General features: G+C 44.5%; 1 protein-coding gene and 1 long non-coding RNA gene across 13 annotated transcripts in view; one reads left to right on the forward strand and one right to left on the reverse strand.

The window, feature by feature from the left end:
- The window catches only part of LOC142493000 (uncharacterized), a 728,952-nt gene that overhangs the window by 677,403 nt on the left and 26,549 nt on the right, over positions 1-25,000 (forward strand). For 10 of the 11 annotated variants that reach the window (XR_012800954.1, XR_012800951.1, XR_012800957.1 and 7 more), the window contains one exon: positions 9,043-9,118. This is a non-coding gene — a long non-coding RNA (uncharacterized LOC142493000). Of the gene's footprint in view, positions 1-9,042; positions 9,119-10,759; positions 11,057-25,000 lie in introns of those variants that run through there. The other variant, XR_012800955.1, reaches the window with a different exon arrangement.
- LOC142492998 (acyl-coenzyme A oxidase-like protein) overlaps positions 1-25,000 on the reverse strand; it is a 344,660-nt gene that overhangs the window by 85,335 nt on the left and 234,325 nt on the right. The gene's annotated exons all lie outside the window — the stretch shown is intronic.

Below are 25,000 nucleotides of genomic sequence, written 5' to 3' on the forward strand. Positions count from 1 at the left end.
ACAAGCCATCTGGCAACCCTACCCACCAATGCTAAAAATGTAAAATCTCCGTTCTAAGTCTAGCTAGAAGGGCTCGCTCTCCCCCCGCCACGGCGCCCGGCACCCCGGCTTGCTCTCCCCCCGCCCGGCACCGCTCGCTCTCCCCCGCCCCGACATGGAACCCCGGCTCCGGTTGCTCTACGCCCGCCCGGCACCCCAGCTCGCGTCACAACCGCTCGCAGCCTAGCAGTGCAGCACTTCCGGTGCCTGCTGCTGCTAGTGTGCGCGTGGGAGGCTGGGAGCGACAGCCTGCATAGGTTAGAAGTATATACCAGTGACTGTCTTTATTGTGATATTTCTTCAGATAAAAAAGGGGGTACAGGTTGACGTTTTTCACTGTACTGCAGTTCTAGCAAAGTGATGTTTCTCTTGTGAGGTATTGTAAAAGTTATATAAAAGATTGTTTTATGAATAACACTGTAACCGTAAGATGTCAGAATAAATTGTAAACTAGATATTCAGGGGACATTAACTATTCGTTAACAAATCGTTAATTTACATTTTTATTCATGTGAGTGATTGTGTAGGCAGGGCCCGTGCTCTGCTTTGCCCGGGGGCCCCTAATGTTGTTAAGATGGCCCTGTGGACATGCCCTCCGACCAATGACTATGAACCAAGGAAAAGACTGAGATGATAGGATAACAGCATGGCAGGAGGGGCGAAGGGATACAGAAGAAAAATGCACACAATGCGCACCAGGGAATAAAATGAAGTAAAATATTTATAATAAAACAAAAAATAACTGAGGGGATCCAACCCCACCTCAGTACACATATGTTATAGATCCGGGTTTAAGTAACAATGAACAGAAACCACATGAAAAGTCAAATGTATCTAATTAGACTAAATCTACAAACAACATAACAAATGAAAAAATAATAAAAAGACATGAATGTTCAAAAAAACGGGATGCATGTACCCAGAATTAAGCTAAGATAGTAGCTGAACAACTGCCTGAGGCTGAAAGGGGGAGACGGAGACTTACACTGAAGCCCCAAGCGGGTTCTGCAGGTGAACGTATGAGGGTCCGGACCATGCCACCGCAGAGATGTTGCCAGCGCCAGAGCTCCCTGCAAACGCCGTCTCAGCCTGTCGGCATACGCGCAGAGTGACCTGGCGTGACCCCCTTTCAGCCTCAGGCAGTTGTTCAGCTACTATCTTAGCTTAATTCTGGGTACATGCATCCCGTTTTTTTAAACATTCATGTCTTTTTATTATTTTTTCATTTGTTATGTTGTTTGTAGATTTAGTCTAATTAGATACATTTTACTTTTCATGTGGTTTCTGTTCATTGTTACTTAAACCCGGATCTATAACATATGTGTACTGAGGTGGGGTTGGATCCCCTCAGTTATTTTTTGTTTATTAATAAATATTTTACATCATTTTAATCCCTGGTGCGCATTGTGTGCATTTTTCTTCATTTCATCTCAAGGTGCCACCCATCTTGGGGGTCACCTTGTTCTAGGAGCTCATTGGGGAGACGCTCTACACACATGCTGCAAGGGGATTAACGCTTCCAGCAAACTGTATACCTGCAGCACGAGCGCTGAATTTCCTACATTCTCTGCTAAGAGATACAGATATAGCACGAAAGGAGCACGTGAGAAGGAGACCTGCAGAGAGGAGAGGAATTGTCCTGAGGAGCCTGGCGAGACATACAGGGCAGTAGCACAGCAGCGGTTACCGGAGGCATCGGGTACGAGCGAGCGGAGAGTACATCGTCAACTAAAGAGGAACCCGAGTAATCTAGGGGTCCTGAAACTGAGAGTAGATCAAGCGGAAACACATCCAAGGTATTGGCACTACAGCACTTCAATATACTTATCATCATACATCCTTTACCAGCATCCACCATTATTTGCAAAGAACCAGGCCTGCAGGGCAGGCTTGATGGCGGTGCCTGTGCACCGAGTCCCATGGTTACAGAGGCCCCACTCTCTCCCCCACAACAATGAAACTGATTGACGGGGTTGTTGCGTTGCCATGACGCTGTGACATCATGTTGTCATGGCAATGTGACACCATTTTATGTGGCAGAGCGATGATGACAGGAGTCTGAGGAGATGCCGCCTGATAAGATAAGAGCCGAGGCCCTGCACTGAGCCTCGCAAATATCCTAGCCGGCCCTGCCCTGCACCTATTAACATCAACATTTTTCACCAACTCCAACACTGTGCCAGCACCAACAGTAGCCCATTAGTTAGCATCTGGGATAGTACCTGGGTCTAAGTAAGAGACACTGAGGGACAATTGCGCAGTGAGGTACACTTTTCCAACAAACGTTTGGTGCTCTTGTTATACATCTATGTAAAAATCCTGACTGTGTGCCTAACATAATGGCTGCCTTTCAGTTTCAATCAACCCTTCAGCTAGGTTAACTCAGCAGCTACAATGTATCCTTATATTACGAAGGTAACATTATGAATTGTTACAGTTTACAGCTCAAACTGCTGGGAACAATTGGCCTCAAATGATCACAAACAGGAAAGTGTTGCAAAAATCAAGCACTGTTGGGGAAGTGTGCTTAACCAGCTATAGAAATCAATGGATGCTTTAAAACTCATTAAAAATAACATTGAGTTGAATTAAAAAAAAAAACAGGCCACTTTTATCTAATACTACAGAACTTATTTATTTAAAAATATATACATACACATGTTCTGCTGCTTTAAGTGTAGCTTTATCCCAAACACCCTAAACCACAGAGTATAAGCTTCAACCTTATGTTCTGTGACTGAACTAGATGAAGCCACTAAGAAGCACATTATTTTTTTTGAAGATCAGGATTTAATAATGAAAGATTACATGAGTTAAATAAAGCAACAACAAAAAAGTTATTTTTTTACTCTTGACCCATTTACTGTAACCTCCTCCAATATTCTTTCAAAATTTCAATTTGTGCGTATCGCTGCATAGTACCTAGCTGATGTGGGTGTTAGTCGTCATCTGTTACTACTCAGGTGCATCCAGCAATAGTAAACATAGCCGTACAGTAAATCGGCATAACATTTAAGTAATGCTCCAGTTCCCTTTGAGACACTAACCATATTATAATACTGTCATGTATGTATTAATGTCTATATAGCTAGGTAATATGTTATGTAACGGTCATATCACCCCACCCAATCGCATATACCGCGTGCGTGGAGGGAACATGCAATGTTACCAAGGGGTGCGTGGTGCAATACCTGTTGGCTCACAGAAGGCTGAGCATCCGCTAAGGGAACCTGGGGCAATGTATTACAATACTAATGATGCAGCGCCTCCACCTGCGATGGCTCCCACCAGAGGGGAAGTAGTTCCTCGCAGGACAATACACAATGACCACACAGACAGCTCTATATAACTATTAACTTTACTACATGCAGCAACTTATCACATTACATCTCAACACATGCGCCACGGCGGACGCTAACCACTCTAGGCGTCACGGCGGACGCTACCACCTCTAGGCATCACGGCGGACGCTACCACCTCTAGGCGTCACGGCGGACGCTACCACCTCTAGGCGTCACGGCGGACGCTAACCTCCCGCAGAGTGACCCCACCCTGTGTCCAGTAACCCCCACCCAAATGTCTTGCACTCCCAAAATCATATACCAATGTCTGCATATGTATGTGTGACTGCGCAGCCACTATGTCTGGTGATAGGCCTGGTTGGTGCACGTGAGTTGCAGGTTACCTGCCCGGGCTCCAGCCACGGGTACCGCGATATCACCGGAGTTCCGCCCGATCCGACGTTGTCCTCCACACCGCGTTGGGTGAATTCCAGCGCGGATAATATCACCTTAGTCCCAGGGTATTTGATAGTGTTCTGAGCCCAGAACCCACCTCGCAGGGCCGCACGGCTTTAGCACTGTGTCCCTGACTAAGCTACCAATAAATGGGTCAGTGTCCCTATCTAGGGCCTGTCCCTATACTCCACAAGCTATTAAGTGGCTCAGGACCTAACTGGGGGCCTGGGGGCTGCTGGCCTAATGCAGAGGGTCACTGACCCCTGCATCCACCTCTTACCCCTAGCTGGTCCGGATCCTGACTGCCTGTGTCACTGCAAAACCCTGCGAAAAGTATCTCTCCTTTCCCGGGCAAATCCCTCAGCCCTATTGGCTCCCTGGCGTCAGGTGTCTCTGCCCCTATGCACCCTGGGGGCTGGCCGTCTATCCTCACGCATGCGCGAGCTATCAGGGGCCTCCCGCGCTAGCTGGCATCCTGCGCATGCGCGAGCTAACTGTCATGGCGGCGCCCTGCTCCGCTAGCCGCCGGACCGGTGGCAACGCGATCGCGGCCTTAGCGACGGCCCGATCGCGTCCCCGGCAACCGGCCTGCTCGCCGCTCGCGTCCCCGGCAACCGCCCGACCCGCTTCCCTAGCAACCGGCCGCACAGCAACACCGCGCGCTCGCCACGGTGAAGGAGGAGGCGAGTGCGCGAGGGGGGGGGACAAGGGAGGGGGCAAGTGCGCGAGGGGGACCTGGCTACAGTTATATAGCGCCATTAATGTACATCGCGCTTCACAGCAGTAATACATGTGACAAACATAAATAACAAATAATACAAATAACAGATCATGGGAAGAAGCGCTTCAGACATAAAAGTAACATTTAGGAAAAGGAGTCATTGCTCCGAAGAGTTTACAATCGAATTGGTAGGTAGGAAGAACGTACAGAGACAGTAGGAGGGCATTCTGGTAAGTGCATCTGCAGGGGGCCAAGCTTTATGTATGAGGTGTAAAGTATCAGCGGAGCTATACGTAAGCTTCGTTAAGCAGGTGTGTTATAAGGTGGGTCTTACAGGTGGCTAGAGAGGGTGCTAGTCGGATATTGAGGGGAAGGGAATTCCAGAGGTGTGGGGCAGTCAGTGAGAAAGGTTTAAGGCGGGATAAATTCATAAATGTTCAGTCAGCGGGCTCATGCGGGGTGCACTATAATGTATGTACTGACTATGTACAGTAAATACATTCTGAGGCCGATTCATAGGATTCTGTCTAAGCAATGACGTGACTGGGCTGTAAGGTGTCTTCCTGCACTGGAAGTTGCCTGCTAGAGCGCCACTTAGTGAACATGCTCTATGACAATTATTATATGCAGGCATTGATCAAAATGGGAAGTATAGGTTTGTACATAAAGTGATTAAATAAATAAAAGCTCTCTCCTTTCTGTTTTTATTTGCATGCACATGGTAGAAACCTTTCTGAAATTGGGTCAGAACCTTGCCCCAATGTTGAACAGGTTTCTAGAAATCAGGCCCAATACCACAACTTTTATGTACTGCACTAAAAACACTAAACATGACGGTAAGTGAACCAAAATATGGTTGTATTAAAAAAATGCCTTTCAGTTGAAAATGTGCGTATGCGTTTGACAGTGCACATATTTGTTTTCATCAACATCTTTTAATTATCATTTTAATATAAGACAGAGAATCTTTAACTGGATTTAACATAAGCAACATACACCAGAAATATTAGATGTAAAATAAACCCTTAAATGGTACCTCTGCCACAATTTTATTATCTTCCCTGTTATGGCGCAGATTACACCCCACCGATGACCTCGGATAGCGGGGCGCTCAGGTGCTTTTGCATGTAATGCTATATAGAGGGAGGTGTATTATAAGCCATTTTACTTAATCCTGCTTTTAAATACAAACACATTAAAGTTTAGTTCTCTTAAGGGGTAATGTGTACTAAATAGTGTAATTGATCATATTAGTACAGGCATACCCCGGTTTAAGGACACTAACTTTAAGTACACTCGCGAGTAAGGACATATCACCCAATAGGCAAACGGCAGCTCACGCATGCGCCTGTCAGCACATCCTGAACAGCAATACCGGCTCCCTACCTGTACCGAAACTGTGTGCAAGCGGGGAGACTATAGAGCCTGTTACACATGCGTTATTTACATCAGTTATGCACGTGTATGAGGATTGCAGTACAGTACATGCATCGATAAGTGGGAAAAAGGGAGTGCTTCACTTTAAGTACATTTTCACTTTACATACATGCTCCGGTCCCATTGTGTACGTGAATGCGGGGTATGCCTGTACTAATTGCAAGCACAATACAACCAGTTCTAAAAATAACAAAAAACAAAAAAAAACATTATGTTCTCTGTGGTTTATTCTGTTTGGGATAAAGATAAGTGAACTTTATCCCCTGATCTGAAACATGGGTGTGTGAGGAAGGATATAATAGTATCATTAGACTTTACAAGGAAGCCCTTCCCCCCTTAGGTTGTTTCTTTCAGATTATAATCCCACATTGTTACTTTACTAGCTCCAAACCAGATAATATTTTGGTATATACCTAAACTATGTGTCGCATCTGTGGTATAAATAGCTATTGATCCCCTTCCATCACATTCAAATACTTTGTGTTTTCTTCTTGATACTACATGATATCTTCTGATTACGCACTGGAGTAGTATACTTATTATGCATCGCCCCTAGATATATGAGAGACATCAGGGTTGTTGTGACCCATGATCTCTTATTTGAACAATACAAATTAAAAGATATATTTAAATTTTCTGTCATTTTCCACTTTCTCCATAAAGATATTGAGTGCACAGAATTAAGGTCTTTCTTTCTCTGTTCACGTCTTAGATCAATGTTTTCCCTTAGTGCACCCTATTTTTCTATACCTTGAGGTCGAGCGAGTACACCTTCTGTGTTGTACAGGGTTACATTTAGCAGGAACTGAAGTGACATTACCTTCATGATGTGGGTAGCAAAGAGAAGACTTATTTAGGGCTTTAGGAAGCAACTGGTCATTTACAGACTAGAGTGCCGCTGTAGTTCAGGACGTCCCAACTTGTGCCTGGGCGTTTTATACCCGTCTGCCAGAGAGCACCCTGTTATTGTAGTAAGTCTAGAGCCAAGTTGGAAGAGTTACATTGTACCTCATGTCCCTGACGGCTCCATCTGGGTTCTGCACATGCCGTCTGATATTTATGAGAGGCTTCTAAGGCCTCGTCCAGGCTGAGAGCTTGCTCTCAAAAACAATTAAAGTAAATTGTTGGGTCCACGCTGTACGCGCACATGCACGTGAGCGTGCAGAGGTGCGATGCTTGGCGAAACAAATATTTTTGTATTTGTCGCGTTTGCCCTGGTCACATGCGCAGTTCAGCCAAGGAGGGCATACCGCTCACGTGACGTCGCGGGCACACACCCCCAGCACGCCCCCCCACCACGCGCACAACTAGCTGGCTAGGAATCGCCTGACGTCCCGGCACTCGAGCGCGCTCCCACCCTGGACGAGGCCTTATTTTAGCAAGCTGAGTTTTTAGCTTGCAAGTAGTGGGTAAGACACAGTATGAGTGACTCTCAGATGGCTGACAAGTTCAACAAAAGATTGCTCTATATTCAAGTCTGTCCCTTCAGGCATAGATTAAGCCTGCACTCGAGCAATTTTTATTTTCTGTTGGCCCATCAAGCCCCACATCAAAATCATTTCCGGATATAAGTGCGGTGTGGGGATTCCTCATGTTTGATTACATGGTTCATCATATTCAGAGTTTTGACACATTTTCAGCTGAATCAAGTTAGGGCACCACTCCAGGCCCCGCAGACATGCAGTAGGCCGCAATCTAGTAAATTAAACCTGACTTCAGGGGAATGCAACCTAGGAAATATTCATCTTTTAAGACAGAGTTCCCTCTGACCTACATCATTGGCCACAAATGGCTGCCTTTTTGTAGCCAGAAAAGGAGGATAGCGTTGGATGATGAACAGTCAGGGTAAGGTCTTTTATTAAGCGACTATTTTGGAGAGCACGTCTCCCAGAAGTCCTGATTATTCTTTATAATTGCCAATTTTTTTCTGAAACAATTCCTATTGTGTGTTTACAAGTATATACACGAAAACCATAACTACACACATTTTATTGATATGATTTTTGTATATAGTAAAATTGTATGTGTTATTTGTACTCCTTTTAGGAGCATGCACTAAACCTTCCTTACTTTAAAAAGTACGTGCTGGATCTCAAATAAATGATGTTTTGAACTTAGAATACCTTCATCTTGAAATAGCTCAAATGATACAAATGATATAGTTCATACATTTGTATTAATGCATTCTTTTTGGTTCGATTTGGAATTTGCATTAAAGAATTTCAACAGGTTGATACTTCCACTGGAATTGTCGAGTATGTATATTCAGTGTACAGTAGGTTGTGATACCAATTATGGGACCAACATAAGAGTACTTTTCTACAGTACATTCAATACCAAGATCTACGTGCAGAAAGCAGAAAAATGGGTTAAAGAACAGTTCTTGTAATACTGGAAAATAATATGTACTGTAATTGGTTCTTTACCCCTTTGCTGCTATATGCCTCTATCAGTAATGGAATTCTAGCATGTCCTGTACATATGTTGTCTGCACCAATACGTAAGTGGTGATTCATAACCTAATCTCTTGGAACAAAAAGTAATTTCTACTTCTCTTTTCTATTGTTATAGAATCTTTCAACTCATTCTATTTATAAACAGCACGTCAAATATCATGTCTTTTTTGTAACTAATTACACAAGTGTTTTATTAACTTTTAGATGCATAACCTCTATCCCCTTAATAAAAAAAAAAACAATAAGGCAATTTCACTTATTTCAGTATTAGGGTTGATAGTTATGACTGTTCTGTTTGCTTTCATGTAAACCACAAGATAAAATCTGTACGGTGGGAAAGCAGATACATTAGGACTTTTATTTGATAGGCATTAGATCATTAAAGAGCAATGCAAAGTCACACCAAACATAGCTAAAAAGATTCAAAATGGGTTGGGGTTTTTTCAGTGACCCCCCAAGTCTATAACTTAGGGGACAGAAGCATAAAGTCATATTTTTGCTTAACTCATCTTGTTCCTTCCACCCAAGGAAAATACATTAACAAGACAATGTAATGAATGAAGATGCAGCATAAGGAAGTGTTTGTCTTAAGTTTTACAAGGAGACATAAACCAAGGTCACCTTTTTAATAACGCTCTTCTGTTTCCTTCAGACACGGTCTGTGAACAGAAACTGCCTGAAGAACCACTATGGGTCTACACAGCCCGTACTGAGCTTATAACATGCAGGTGAGTTACACTGAATTATATAGCACTTACAATGTTTCCCTGGTATTAGATCACAATTCCTCCAAAATAAGGGAGGAGGAGCAAGCAGCCTTGCGATTAATGCACCAGCTCCAGAAGTGAGACGCCCCGGTTCAAGACCCAAGTAACACTGTGCCAGTTACTTGAGTAGATCTGCAAGCCTAATTTTGTTATAAAATTGCTTTTACAGTAGGTGACACATTTTTGGACATTGAACTCTGAGTCCATGTATCAAGCCATTTTGCTAAAGACTCCCCCCACCTCCTCTCTGTACCTGACAGAAATTTGGGAAAGACTATACACAGAGCAATAGAAATTAGGGAGGTGTTACAGGGCACACACTTGATAAAGAAAAGTATTACATTTTCCACGTGCATGGCAAAAATCTCTACCAAGATGTGTGTCAAATATAAGTAGCGTCTGATATTTTACCATGCTGCAGTGGGCAAGAGGAAGAAAAAATTAACTGTGTCTAATTGCACTTTTCATGTTGAAAAACAAGAGAAGCCTGTTCTTCCACTACTCCATAAAGATTATTTTCCCAATCTAACTTCATCTTGAGCACCACTTTACTTTTTACAAATTGAAGCCATGTCTTTGGTTTCTGAATTAATTTTGTTAGAAGCATACAGTATTTGTTGGCGCTATATTGTCTTACATTATTAATTATGTAGAGTTTAAAGTGTTCAATTATTCTGTTCTAGAGTGAAGACACAAAGGAAAAGGTTGTGTAGAATAAACTGTTTTTAGAATGAGGATGAGAAACAGTGCCTTTTTTCTAGAGCCAAGATGTGTAACGTTGTTATAGAATAAATGTTAGTGGAAGAGCTTTGTTGTACAATAACAGCACGCAAAAGAAATTTGGTTTGAGAATAAAGGTGTGCCACAGTAACATGATTCTAGAAAAGAACATATGCTGTGATAACGTGGTCTTATAATGAAGAGTAATGTGATTCTAGAATGTCATGGTGCAAATTTTATCTTGGCTCTAAAACGAAGATGTACATTGGTTCTAGCATGAAACATTGAAAGAGTAACCAGATTCTAGAATTAACATGGGTAGAAGTAACATGATTCTTGGATAAACGATGTGTAGAACTAGCTTGGTTCTAGAAGTAAGGTGGGCTACATCTACGTGGCTGCAAAATGAACTAGTGCGGTGAGAACTTAAAAGGTTGCTCTAAACACAGGAAACAATGATGGTATTTGTAGAACTAGTACAGTTCCTAATAGTTGCAAGAAAAATAAGAGAGCAACCACTTAATCAGAAAACACACTGTTTTCAATGGGTGGCTAAGGTGCCTGTGCTTGAACCTCCAGTAAAAGGACACAAGCAACGTGCTGGGTATTGACACCCATATTTAATTGTCAATCCTACAGTACATGGTTTCAGAAACTGAACTGTGGATATTGGGGATGTAGGTGAGAGGTTCCTCACCGGCCTTTGGCTTTTATTTTCCAAAACAATTCTATCTGCAGAACATCCTTTAAAAAGGTCCACTACAGTTGTATCAGTATTTGATTTGCAGCATGTTTGGAAATATATTAAGTAGATTTTCTTTATAGAGTAATCTTCTTTAAATCTCTTACATTTCTGGTGATAAAACATCCTTCGGCAAAAAGTATTATTCTCACCGGATCCAACGTATATGCCTCCTGTGAACGCAGTGCCTTGCAAGGCCTCTCAGGCAACAAAGGCGTTAACAAGACTTTATCAGAAAGATAAGTGGTTACTAAGCATAGTGGAAAACCTCACACAGTTTGTGTTCCCTTTTGAATCTGTATTAGGTTTCACTCTGCATGAAATGAGCAAGAAAATGTTACCAATGCATCCCTTACCTGGGCCTACCTTTTCTTGCATTATATTTCCAACTATTTCATATACATCTTTGTCCAGTAAATGGTAACCAAAACATAAGTGGCATAACCCAAAATAATTTGTTATTGAATGGATTTTTGAAAACATAATTGAGTAATTACAATTATTATGTGTAAACACGTTGCTTATTTCCATTTTGTAATGTATTTTTCCATTCATATTCTTGCGTATAAACCACAATGGCTTCAAGGAAATATGATACCAAAAAACTGTCAATACTTTTCCTATAGCCTGCAGCCCAAAGCTGAACTGAAAAATAGTATTTTTTGCTTTTGTAAGCTTTTTTGCTTATTTTTATGTTATGTATTTTACATCAATATTCTCACTGGCAAGACATTTTGCTTAGTTTTCTAGTAAATGAGATTGATTTTACTGAACTCCATAACCAACCTTTTATTCCCAAGTCACCCAGGCTTAAATACATTATTTTATCATACCGACAATGATTATTTTCCCAATCAGTGTTGTATATGGTTCCCAACACAGTGTTGTATATGGTACCAATGAATTAACATTTTTTTAAAGTCTAATATTTGGTAGCAGTCACAAAAAGGTATTGGGGGATTATATATAAAGATTCCTATTTAAGATGACTTTAATGCAAAGTTAAAATATCAACTTCTATCCAAGTGAATGGAGATTAATGCATTGATAACTTGTGTTAAAGCTGCAGTTCAGTCAATATCCTGCATGTGCGTTTTTTTTTAATAAATCAGTTCTGTAGTAAGAAAAAATACTTTTAGCATTTTCTGTTTTTAAAAAAACAACTTTGAAAGACCAATTGTCTTGTATTCTATTTTAACAACCATTTGCTAAGGCACTGTCCCTTCATGTCCTGTCACAAGCCCTGGCACACCCCTTTGTCAGCCCTGCCCTCCCTCTAGCACATGTCATTGCAGGAGTGCTCATGAATATTCATGAGCTTCCACTGACGGACAGAAGCAGAATATAAACAGATCCCTTCACTAATGATGTCACCAACTTTCACCGATCAATACATGGAGAACGAATTGACCTGCAGCTATACAGTTCTTTAGGTAATTAGAGATTGCACACATGAAACTATTGAAGTAAAAAAATAAATAAAAAAAAAAAAAGACTGAACTGCAGCTTTAATGGCTTCTCACCATAATGAGGGTAAAAGCATCCTGGCTTTAAACCTAGGGCACCCCATTTAATAAAGAATAAAATTGCCCATTGCCCCACAATTGTACCATAGGGGGCTATTCATTAAACTGCGCCAGTGCTAATCGGGGCACGCTCGCACCGAAACTCCCATATAAGCTAATGGTAGTTTCAGTGCAATAGTGTCCCGAGCGGCATTATAACACATTAATTATTAACTTTCATAGCCCTCAAAGTAACATCTGAGGTCACACAGGGTTCATACAGTTCCGGCGCTCCTGCCCTACTAACAGTCTCAGTTAGAGCTGCCACATAGAGTCACTCTGACCACAAAATGCAGAAGTTCCCGTGCTATTTTTTTTGTTTTTTTAGCATGTTTTCATAATTTAAGATATGAGTCATAGCTTTATAGATTCAAGACAAAAAAACAGCGCACAACGCTCAAAGTGTAATAAAAAGTAGTAACAAAAATTGGTTCAGAAAAAAGGTGTAAGTATTCTGCGTACATCAAAACAAATCTTTAAAAGCATATCATGTAAGCAGGCATGTGTTACCAACGCTGGAACTGGATCGATTAGGACACTCACCATCTGGTCTCATGATGGAAATCTTCAAAGGATATACCACTCTTCGCAGTAGGTAGCCCCACACCAATGGGCACAAGGAATCCTTAAAGTGGGTCGAAATAAAATGTCTATTTAGTGAGAAACGCCCCCGTTAACAGGATCAGTTATTTTCAAACGTCAGAAATCCAGCGGTATCCCCCTCACGTTGTGAGGAAGTACTCCCTGACGAAGTAGTGTTTTTAGCTACAAAACGCGTAGGAGGATTTTATTGAAGTTATTTGCTGCTCTACTCACTTCTACTACCCTTACTTTAGCCGTGCGACCGCATTCACGGGTCTGTGACTGTCTGTGCTACGAGCGCTCTGTATCTGTGGCGCCTGTGCAGTGACGTCACTATCCGTTGCCGTGTACTATCGGCGCTTCAGTTTTGGGTAGAAGTTGAGTACATCCTGACTATTTTTCAGAACGGGACTGTTATATGTAGCTGCCCCCTAGATCTGCCTTAACATACTGCCCCGAGTCACGCTGGTAGTGACGCTGCGAGGTGGAGCACGGACGGTAGTGAGAGTGATACAGCTCTATTTCCGATGCTTGAAAAGAACTGATCCTGTTAACGGGGGCGATTCTCACTGAAGAGACATTCTATTTCGACCCACTTCGGGGAGGATTCCTTGTGCCCATTGGTGTGGGGCTATCTACTACGAAGAGTGGTATATCCTATGAAGATTTCCATTGTGAGATCAGATGGTGAGTGTCCTAATCGATCCAGTTCCAGCGTTGGTAACACATGCCTGCTTACATGATATGCTTTTAAAGATTTGTTTTGATGTACGCAGAATACTTACACCTTTTTTCTGAACCAAGTATTGCTACAAAATTTTATTACACTATGAGCGTTGTGCGCTGTTTTTGTCTTTATTCTGTTTTAGTGTGTGGGGTGCTTGGCCACCCCGGTTTTACCGCTGCAGATGCTCCTTAACTACCTTATCAAGGTTACGAACTTTATATTCATTTTGTGCACTGGTTGAAGTATTTTTTCACCTCAATTATTGAGTATTTTGGGATCTGAAATATCAGGTTTACATCACTATTTATCACATTATTGTTGTTTAAATATATCCCGATTCTTTTCAGTAGCGCACTTTTTTCTTCCCTTTTTTTCAATATAGCTTTATAGATGTAGGTCTGACAGCCCAGCTCTTACAAAGCCTAACAACTTCCATCACAGTCATATACAACATACAATGCTTTTGTTATCGGTAATTAGGCTAGTTGACAACAAATACTGCAGTGATGAACTGGGTTATAAACCAATTTCCCAACCAATAAACTCACAATGGTCCTCAATATTATTATCATCATCAATAGGTCTTCCAAATCAGAAAGTGAAGAGAGTATTTCACTGTGTGTGTGTGTGTGTGTGTGTGTGTGTGTGTGTGTGTGTGTGTGTGTGTGTGTGTGTGTGTATGTGTGTCTGTGTGTAAACGGGTAAAAAGCAGGCACTCCACGGCTTATTTAAATGGAGCAAAAAAAAAAAAAGTTTATCCATCAACATTTTGCATCTCTGGGGAACCTTTTTCTCCCAGAGAACTGAAATTTTGACCAAAAACCATTTTATGCACAATTTAAACAAGCTGCGGAGTGCATGGTTTATATTTAAAAAAATGCGGTTTGCACCCAGGGTCCAATTACAGTGCTGTCCAATCTACTATATATTTCTGAAAGCACTGTATGTCTGCGTCCCTAGCGGCAATCTCATTGGTCCCTTGGCCTGCCCGCCCCCGCACACCTCTCATTGGCCTGAGGCGGAGTGACGGGCCAAAGGACGGACACACACACACACACACACACACACACACACACACACCTCTCTCTCTGTCCTCTCCCCCACCCCATCACACTCACCTCCCTCTCCACTCAACTCCCTCCACCTCCCGCTCCACTCACCTCCCTCTCCACTAACCTCCCTCCCGCTCAACTCCCTCCCCGGCGCGGGGACAGGCAGTGGGCAGGGCAGCCTGCCGCTGCCTCCACTCACCTCCCGCTCCCCTCCCGCTCCCTCCACTCACCTCCCGCTCCCTCACCTCCCGCTCCCTCCCCTCACCTCCCCTCACTTCCCGCTCACCTCCCGCTCACCTCCCTGGCGCGGGGACAGGCATTGGCCAGGGCAGCCTACCGCTGCCACGCGGCACCTAAGATGGCGGTAGACAGAAGGACCCATTCCTCCCTCGCGGACTAACTAACATGGCGGCGGCCAGAAGGAGAGGTGAGTGTGTGAGTGAGTGAGTGTGTGTGTGTGTGTGTGTCACAGCGTGACAGTGTGTGTGTGGGACACTGTGCGTGTGTGTGTGTGTGTGGGACACTGTGTGTGTGTCTGTGTGTGTATGTGTCTTACACTCTGTCTCACACTCTGTCTCAGACACTGTAGAGTGGGGACCGGAGCTACACATGGGGGGGGGGGAAGGGGGTGGGGGGGTCAGGAGCGGAGAAAGATACAGGGGGAGTGGCGAGGAGGGACCCGTCAATTTAAAGCAAACCAACCCCCCTCCTGTCCACTGCCCCCCCCTCCTGTCCACTGCCCCCCCTCCTGGCCACTGCCCCCCCCCTCCTGTCCACTGCCCCCCCCCTCCTGTCCACTGTCACCCCCCTCCTGTCCACTCTCCCCCCCTCTCCTGTCCACTCTCCCCCCCCTGTCCACTCTCCCCCCCTCCTGTCCACTCTCCCCCCCTCCCATCCCCTCCTGTCCACTCTCCCCCCCTCCCATCCCCTCCTGTCCACTGCCCTTTCACCTGTCCCCCCCCTGTCCACTCTCCCCCCTCCTGTCCACTCTCCCCCCCCTCCTGTCCACTCCCCCCCCCCTCCTGTCCACTCTCCCCCCCTCCCATCCTGTCCACTGTCCTTTCCACTGTCCCCCCCCACCGCCCACTGTCCCCCCCCCGCCCACTGTCCCCCCCCCTGACCGGCCAACTGTCCCCCTCTCCCCCCGGCCACTGTCCCCCCCTCCTGCCCACTGTCTCCTCCTCCTGTCCACTGTCCCCCCCCTCCTGCCCACTGTCTCCTCCTCCTGTCCACTGTCCCCCCCCTCCTTTTCCCCCGTCCCCCTCCCCCCTTTTCCCCTCCTCCCCCCCCCCCTTTTCCTAGCGCTAAATGTAACTCACGGCCAACGCCGGCTCTCCCCCCCGCTCCCCTTTCTCCCCCCCGCTCCCCTTTCTCCCCCCCTGCCCTTTCTCCCCCCCCCGCTCCCCTTTCCTTCCCCCGCTCCCCTTTCTCCCCCTCCGCTCCCCTTTCTCCCCCCCGCTCCCCTTTCTCCCCCCTTGCTCCCCTTTCTCCCCCCCTCCTCCCTTCTCTCCTTCCCCCCTCCTCCCTTCTCTCCTCCCCCCCTCCTCCCTTCTCCCCCCTCCCTTCTCTCCTCCCCCCCTCCTCCTCCTCCTCCCTTCTCCCCCCTCCTCCTCCCTTCTCCCCCCTCCTCCTCCCCCCTCCTCCTCCCTTCTCCCTCCTCCCCCCTCCTCCTCCTCCCCTTTCCCTCCCCCCCTCCTCCCCTTTCCCTCCCCCTCCCCTTTCCCTCCCCCTCCTCCCCTTTCCCTCCTCCCTCCTCCCCTTTCCCTCCCCCCATTTCCCTCCACCCCTCCCCCTCCTCTCCTTTCCCTCCCCCTCCTCCCCTTTCCCTCCCCCTCCTCCCCTTTCCCTCCTCCCTTTTCCCTCCCCCCTCCTCCCCTTTCCCTCCCCCCTCCTCCCCTTTCCCTCCCCCCTCCTCCCCTTTCCCTCCCCCCTCCTCCCCTTTCCCTCCCCCTCCTCCCCTCCCACACCCTTCCCCCCTCCCACACCCTACCCCCTTCCCCCCATCCCACACCCTTCCCCCCCTTCCCACCAATCTTCGCCTTCCTGTCCGCCTTCCTGCCTCTGCTTTCGCGCCCACCAGCCTCTGCCTTTCACCCGCCCTTACTCCGCCCGCCTCTGCCTTTCACCCACCGCCTCACAGCCGCTGCATGCACTCAACAGACTCCCGCCACACTCGACACATACCTGCCGCCACACACACCTGCTGCCTCCCGCCCCTACGCACCGACATCACTGACCCACCGCCTCACACCCTAGCAGGACCCCCACTCACAGACAACACTCACAACCCACGCGCCACCCGCCGCCTCACACCCTAGCAGGACCCCCACTCACAGAGAGCACTCACAACCCACGCGACACCTGCCGCCTCACACCCTAGCAGGACCCCACTCACAGACAGCACTCACAACCCATGTGCCACCCGCCGCCTCACACCCTAGCAGGACCCCCACTCACAGACAGCACTCACAACCCACGCGCCACCTGCCGCCTCACACACTAGCAGGACCCCCACTCACAGACAGCACTCACAACCCACGCGCCACCTGCCGCCTCACACCCTAGCAGGACCCCCACTCACAGACAGCACTCTCAACCCACGCGCCACCTGCCGCTTCACACCCTAGCAGGCCCCCGACTCACAGACAGCACTCACAACCCACGCGCCACCTGCCGCCTCACACCCTAGCAGGACACACGCCTCACATTTTTACATCTGTTATGTCACCAAAATATACATTGTACTGTGGTGTGTTTACAATAAACCATTTTTAAACAACATCGTATTACATTTTATTCCATCTTTCTTTTCAATATTATTATCCAACCTTTCCAACAAATACTCACCTATTGTTCCACCATTTATAAATAATACTACCTATTACGCATTTACATCCCGGGCAACGCCGGGTCTCTCAGCTAGTATATATATATATATATATATATATATATATATAAAACTTTATTTCATATAGCGCTTTTCCCCCAATGGGACTCAAAGCGCTTCACAATTACAGTTTAGTGAGTGTTACGCAACACATAGGAACTTTTTTACAGGCACAGGTCCCTGCCCCGTGGAGCTTACAATCTATGTTTTTAGTGGAGATAAAGGGACTTGCACGAGGTCACAAGGAGCAGACACCGGGAATTGAACCAGGCTTCAAACTCGGTGTCATTGTTTTTCCTCACTGAGCCACTCCAATAACATTTTGGACATCACTGCCATTTGGTTTATGCTTCCAGAACAGGATGTTAGAAATACGTTTCGATAGATACCGCTTCGAAAAGCATACTAAAAGAGACAGAAAGACTGAGGCAGTCTGTATCCTAACATCGTCCCACTTTGACCACCAGATTACGATTCTACCTCATTCTAAGCTTCTAGTTGTATTTGTGGGTGAGGTGCACTGCAGTACATCCTGCTTGATAAACTGCCTGACTTTTGTGTTTATATAGAAATATTACACCGTATGCCCATGACAAGTGACAGTGCAAGTTCACAGAGCTCAGACACCCAGATTAAGTGTGAGAAAAAAACAATGACAGGAAAGGAGACTTAAAATAAATACTATGATGAGATAATGGTGACAATAGATTACCGGTATATCTAAAAAAAAAAAGCAAACCTTCCTGGAATATTCAGCGGCATGTATTTCTTTTTTTGTTTGTTTCAATCTTTTTTATTGCAGTTTTTGAGACATACACAAATTATACTTTACAAAGGGAGAGTCAGAGTGAAACCGACGCAACAGGTACAGGAAATATTGGTATAACGTCAATGTTCACATTTAAGATATAAGATCAATATATGAATTGAGCATTTCCAGATCTATTGGTCGTTTTCATATTATTCCCTTTGTGACTTATTTTTGATCCACTAAACAAACTGTGGTCTCTGGTGTGATTACAAAGTGGATAGAGAAGATAAGATGGAAGAAAGAAAGAGTTGGATATCAGGGGAGGGTGGGAGTGGGGAATGGGGAAACGTGGGTTGGGAGGGGAACGTAATAGGGTGAGTGGGTCAGGGGTCTTGCCTCCTTTAAGCTATGTATTACTTTTCTAACGGATAAGGGCAAAGTGGCATGCTCATGTGCTAGCCAGATTGTGCAAAAACCAGGCATATTTCGTTTAACTTTAAAATAATAATAATTCCCGGTATCGGCTTCTTGTGACCTCGGGCAAGTCACTTTATCTTCCTGTGCCTCAGGCACCAAAATCATAGATTGTAAGCTCCACGGGGCAGGGACCTGTGCCTGCAAAATGTCTCTGTAAACCCCTACGTAAAAATAGCAGCACTATACAAGAACATATTATTCATTCTTGCAATTTCCAAAACAATATTAACCATTTTCCAAAACAATATCAACCTCTGCTCTCTTCCATGCCATCTCCTTGTTTTCTCTGTTCAGCGCTTCCCCCACCTTCTCACTGCTCACTTTCTGTCCCGTGAATCTTGCTTTACTTTTTTAACCGGTTGCTCTAGTGGTGCCTTCATACCCACTTTCTTTCCCTTCGTTTCATCTGCAAATAAAAATGCCGCTTTCCCTATTGTCACTTAGAATACAGTGCTTCCACTGCAGCCAGGGATTATGGGTAGTGAAAGGCAAATGAGCACTTGGTGTGAGCCACTCTTTACTTCTGATCCATTTTAACATGGAGCCCTATAAGCTTATGCCTGCCGTATCGGGTCTCCTGTAAGTGTTTGGTGTGTGAGCGGGAGAAGGGGGATCTAGCGCTTTCAAATTTCTTCCCAGGCACTTTCTTCATCGAGCTGTATTTCTTCTCTGGTCTTTGCAAGTGAACTTCAGAAGGAGGGCAGTGTTACGCCTGCTATGGCGTGCGCTGCAGGGACAAGCCACACCTCCATGGGGCCGGGCCCACCACCCGCCTTGCCCGCTGCATTGCGTGACCAGATTTCTCTGAAGACAGGAAATCTGTGTTCACAACTTTCGACGGAATGCTGGCCACGCCCACTGGCAGTTCAGCCAATGAGGGTGAACCTGCCGGGTGATGTCATGGCCGAGCTAATCACCATGCCCCATCATGCCCACCCTGTCTTTCCCCCTGCAGCTCACCGCAGACCAGGGATCTCAGCTTCCGCCAGCCTGGCAGGCACGCGTGCAGCACCGACACCGGGGCCTTAGCCTTACTCCAGCTAGCAAAGCTGTTGTGAAGCCGTGATAGCTGGGGGGAGGTACTTTCTTATAGGTGGTGTAGTCAGTAGCGGTCTAGCGAGGGCCTGCACAGAATAACGAAGTCCCTGTGTGTGGGTCCTTACATACTGAGGATATCTTCAGAACAAAAAGAATACCTGGGCGCTCTCTAACGGGGTCCTAGTGATGATAGAAAAGCTGGGTCCTACTGATGATATATAAACAGATAGATACTACCTTCTTAAGGGGTACAATTACCCATAAAGCTGAAGTCTCTTCCTGATGCTCAAAACCCTTTTCAGGATCTATCCAAGTTCCTTAGTGCAAACAAAACATGAAAGAAAATAGGGGAGCACAGGGTGAGAGATATATAACAAAGCCAATGCTCAAAATATGATAATAAAGACAAATCTACGTAAGTACCAGCACTCACTGTCTAATAGCTAAATGATGAAAACAGTTGTAATGCAGAATAAACATTTAATAATAAAATGAACCAGAAATAAATCAAATGTGTTTGCAGAAACCAGTATCACAAATGGGCATGTCACAAAGTGAGGGGTGGGGGGAAAGGAAAAGGGGAAAAAACATGAAACACAAGGAATATACACAAAAACCGGAGAACGGAAAGTATGCTAGGGGGGCGACGTTTCGAGGGACTTGAACAGCTTTAACTGTACCATTAGTGGATTCTTGCTGCCCTGCTATTAGCTGTTTAGCTGCATTTAGCCTACACTATATGTTTACTATCTATTTTCAGGGGTGTCTGATTTGACCAGGTATAGGGGAAGGGAGGCTTAGGGAAGTACCTCTCGGTCCTTTTGGACCAGGGGGAATGGGCCAGATGAAGAGGTAGTCCCTCGAAACGTCGCCCCCCTAGCATACTTTCCTTTCTCCGGTTTTTGTGTATATTCCTTGTGTTTCATGTTTTTTCCCCTTTTCCTTTCCCCCCCCCCCCCCCACCCCTCACTTTGTGACATGCCCATTTGTGATACTGGTTTCTGCAAACACATTTGATTTATTTCTGGTTCATTTTATTATTAAATGTTTATTCTGCATTACAACTGTTTTCATCATTTAGCTATTAGACAGTGAGTGCTGGTACTTACGCAGATTTGTTAGTACTATACAGGGGAATAAGGGTCCCCTTTTGTTCCGTGCACCCTGCAATTGCATATATTTAACACTATCAGAGTGCTGTCTATTGTCCCCTTTTACCCCATGATAATAAAGACGTGTTGTCATGCAGTGAGATGCTAATTAGCTGACTTGGTGTGGGAGGGCTACAAATCAGGTGCTATAACGACAGACTCAATAGCAATGGGTTGAGGTGAGGTGTACGGTGGAGGAATAGTAAACTGATAATGATGACACTCACACGGGCCTGTGTGAGCACGTGGGTAGTAAAGGTATCTTTAAAGGTGATCCTCAGAAGATCCTAAGGTACAATTTGAACCAAGCCCCAGTCCTGATTAGAGAAGAGGAGGGGGAGGTGAGGAGGCACAAGGTGAAATAAAAAGGAATAACACTCACACGGCCCTGTGTTAGTGAATACACATCAGGGTTCTCTTTGCTCCTTCTTAAGAGATGTACGCCTGGTTGAGATGTGCCCTGTCAGTCCACGCCTCTGGTGTCTCGTTCTCCCTCGGTGAAGTGGTAGATATTTCACAAGTCAATAAAAAATATAATGCTTTATTTAAACAATAATATTCAAACTTACATAAACAAATGGCGTCATGCAGCACCCCAGGAGTCCGCTTTCGTGACTGCTAAAGATGGAAGCCCCTCCTCCGCGTCCGGATGGTGGGCTGGGTCACGTCTGCTTCTTCCTACGGTGGCCGCGCTGGGACAAAAAGAGCTATGCGTTTCGCCTCTCTACAGGCTTTGTCAGGCTCGTGATTGATGTCAGATGCTTCCTGGCTCTATTTACGGTCGGGGATCCAATCTCCAATCGCTATACGTTCTGGGTCCTCGTCATTGGTTGCCGGGTAGAATTGTCTCTGATATTTCAGGCAGTCATATTGTCACTCCGTTTAGACTTAACAACCCCCCCCCCATCCTCCTTGTAGTTCTCATAGTTCCCCATGTAAAATAGCGGGGTAAAGGTTCAGAGCAACAGATGTTAATACACTCAATGCTTTCTAAGATAAATTATAGAAATTATAAATAAATAATGAATGATGAAGTCCCACTGGGGAAAGACAGTATGGCGCAACCCCTCTGGTTTTGATTCTTGCTCTGCAGTGGGACAGATGAAACATAATATGTCTCACATATATTTACAGTAGAATGGCATAATAAAATAAAAATGGTTTTAAGTAGTTGGTCGGGCAGCTGGTAAAAACCAAGGATGTAGAAAACCTACCCAAATAGCAACACGCAGCAGAATGTAATAATAATCAGTAATAATAAAATTGAATAAAGTTCAATATGTGAAACAATAAGAAACAAAGTTTAAAACATTTTAAAAATGGATTTGAATATGAATTAGTTAAAATTAGTTAAAATTAATTAGGATTAAAATTAATACTTAAAATTGGCACTTGTTTTAAAACATTACAATAGTTACTAATAATAAAATATAAAACTGTTAAACCAAGGGAAGAAAGAGACAGGGTGGACAGAAAGACTCCCTTTGAAAAACATCTCTAACTCTGAGTCAAGTATGTCATTGTATGAAGGCCCCCAGGTCTATGTCTATATTTAATCCTGAGGGGGCCAACGTTTTTAACTTATAAATCCAGTATGTTTCTTTCTGGCAAAGTTTATTTAATCTGTCGCTCCCGCTCCAATGATTTTCTACTTTTTCTATTCCGCTATAGATTAAACCGGATGGATCCCCTTCATGGGCCACACTGAAGTGTCTCGACACACTATGTGTTAAGACTTGTTTCCTAATGTTGCCCAGGTGCTCCAGTACGCGGACCCTCAAAGGTCTTGAGGTGCGTCCCACGTACTGGAGCCCACAAGGACACTCGAGTAAATAAACTACAAATGTAGTCCTGCAATTTATAAAATGTTTTATACTGAATTTCTCTTTTGTAATCTTCGAGACAAACCCAGTTTTTTTTTTTGAGGCTTGTTTGCAGGCTTTGCACGAAAGGCAGCCAAAAAAGCCCAATGGTTTAGGGAGCCAATTTTTGCTCATTTCAGGATCCTCCTTTTTAAATATGCTCGGGGCCAATTTAGCTTTAATACCTGCCGCTTTTCTGGATAGAATCCTAGGTTGACTGGGGAGACGGTCTTTTAGAACCGGATCTGCTTTAATTACATGCCAATGTTTGTTAATAATATTACTGATTTTCTTGGCTTCTGTGTTATACTGAGTTATGAAGGGAAAAAACAAATGACAGGCAGGCGCACTGAGGGGTATTAACACTTTATTACTTATATAGGGAAACAACGCAACAATAGACAACCACGGTCTATTGATGGGGAAGAATTTAAAACAAAACAAGGTATTAAAATATCTGGTTTGCCACCAGTACAAACGGGGGGTGGGAACAAGTAAATACTAAATCACTATGTACTGCAGAGGGGGTCCGGACCGATCTGGGTGCATACCCTGTGTATGGAAGGGGAGTGAAGTGTAGAGACCTGCTCCCTCCGACTGCAATCTCCAAAAGGGAAAGTCACACGTGACCTCTACGCGTTTCGCACGTAGTGCTTCGTCAGGAGGTCACGTGATGACGTTATCCCTGGAGTTTAAATAGGAAGTCGCAGCCCATGGGTTTAATACTTGACGATCAAGTTAAAACAGTTGATGTTGGGTGGGAGATAATGGAGGCTCCTATTTGCATACCTAAGTGATATAAAAACACAGTTCTAAATAGAATTAACACAAGTTAAAATACTGAGTTCCGTGTGTACATTAAAATAACCTTTTTATGCCTATAAGTAAAAAACATAAGAAGTGAATCCTGAACACATCATGTCTAAAAAAAAAATTAAAAACATATAAATGCATATAAAAAGTTAAAAACTTGGACACATAGGAGACCCCAATTAGATCACCAAATGATTTAGTCTTTAAGGAAGGGAACCAACTCTATATAATCATTAAGGCCATGTGGAAATCTAGTTCGCATGGTATAGATCCAAAATTGTCCCTTCTACTTAAACGTAGTACTCTATTGCCCAAATGCTGATTAGTAGTAATAACTTCAATGCCCATAAAAGAAATACCACTTGGGTCACACTGATGACAATAATAAAAATGCTTTAAAAGGTGGGTTAAGGGCATGTGTTTATCAATTAATTTTTTCACATTTTTAATATTTCTCATATGTTCCATAACCCGAACCTTCATGCACCTTTTGGTTTTACCAATGTACTGTAACCCACATTTACACTGGAGTACATAAACCACATGGGTAGTGGAACAGTTTATAAAGTGATTAATTTTAAAACTGAGTTTTGTGGCAAAAGAAACAACCTCTTTCTTATTTAACAGGTTTGGGCATATCTTGCATTTACTGCATTTATAATTGCCTTTTAAATCTAAATAAGTTCTTAGTGTACCCTCAGTGTTTGGAATGGACCTTAATTGGCTAGGGGCTATTATTCCTTTTAAATTTTGTGCTTTTTTGTACACAATCCTTGGTTTGGATGGGATTTGTGCACCCAGCACAGGGTCTAGAGAGAGAACCCTCCAGTGTTTAGTGATTGCCTGTTGTATGGCCCTGTGTTTATCATTATATTGAGTGATAAACCAAAAGGTGCATGAACTTCATTCTTTTTCTCAGTTTCCTGCCTGGGTTTCAGTAATTCTCCTCTTGGCAGTGATTCCGTTTTTGTTACTGCCACTTTAATGAGTTCAGCATTGTATTTTCTGTCTATGAATCTATCCTCCAGTACCTTTGATTGTTCGATACATTTTTTTATTGTCCGTGCAGTTTCGCTTGATCCTTCTAAACTGACCGTCTAGAACAACAGATGGTTGTTCAATAAATAATTGTTAGCATCTACGTCTTTGAAGAATGTTTTAGTCTTAAATATGTTATTCTCAATGTATATTGTTAAATCCAGGAAGTTAATCTTTTCCTGACTCTGTTCTGAGGTGAATTCTATATTCCACTGGTTGTTGTTAATATGACATATAAAATCATTTAGCTCCTTCTCGCTCCCTCTCCAGATAACGCGGCACCAGAGGACCAGGTTCGCTAAAAGGGTTGGACGCCCAAATAGTATGCTCCTCCCAGTCCGCCATGTTGGCGTAACTGGGGATGAACCTGGTCCCCTTAGCGGTGCCACATTTCTGTAAATATAAGATGTCATTGAACCAAAACAGATCGCGTTTTAA

This window comes from Ascaphus truei, chromosome 4 (genome assembly GCF_040206685.1).
Source record: "Ascaphus truei isolate aAscTru1 chromosome 4, aAscTru1.hap1, whole genome shotgun sequence".
Classification (NCBI taxonomy): Eukaryota; Metazoa; Chordata; class Amphibia; order Anura; family Ascaphidae; genus Ascaphus; species Ascaphus truei.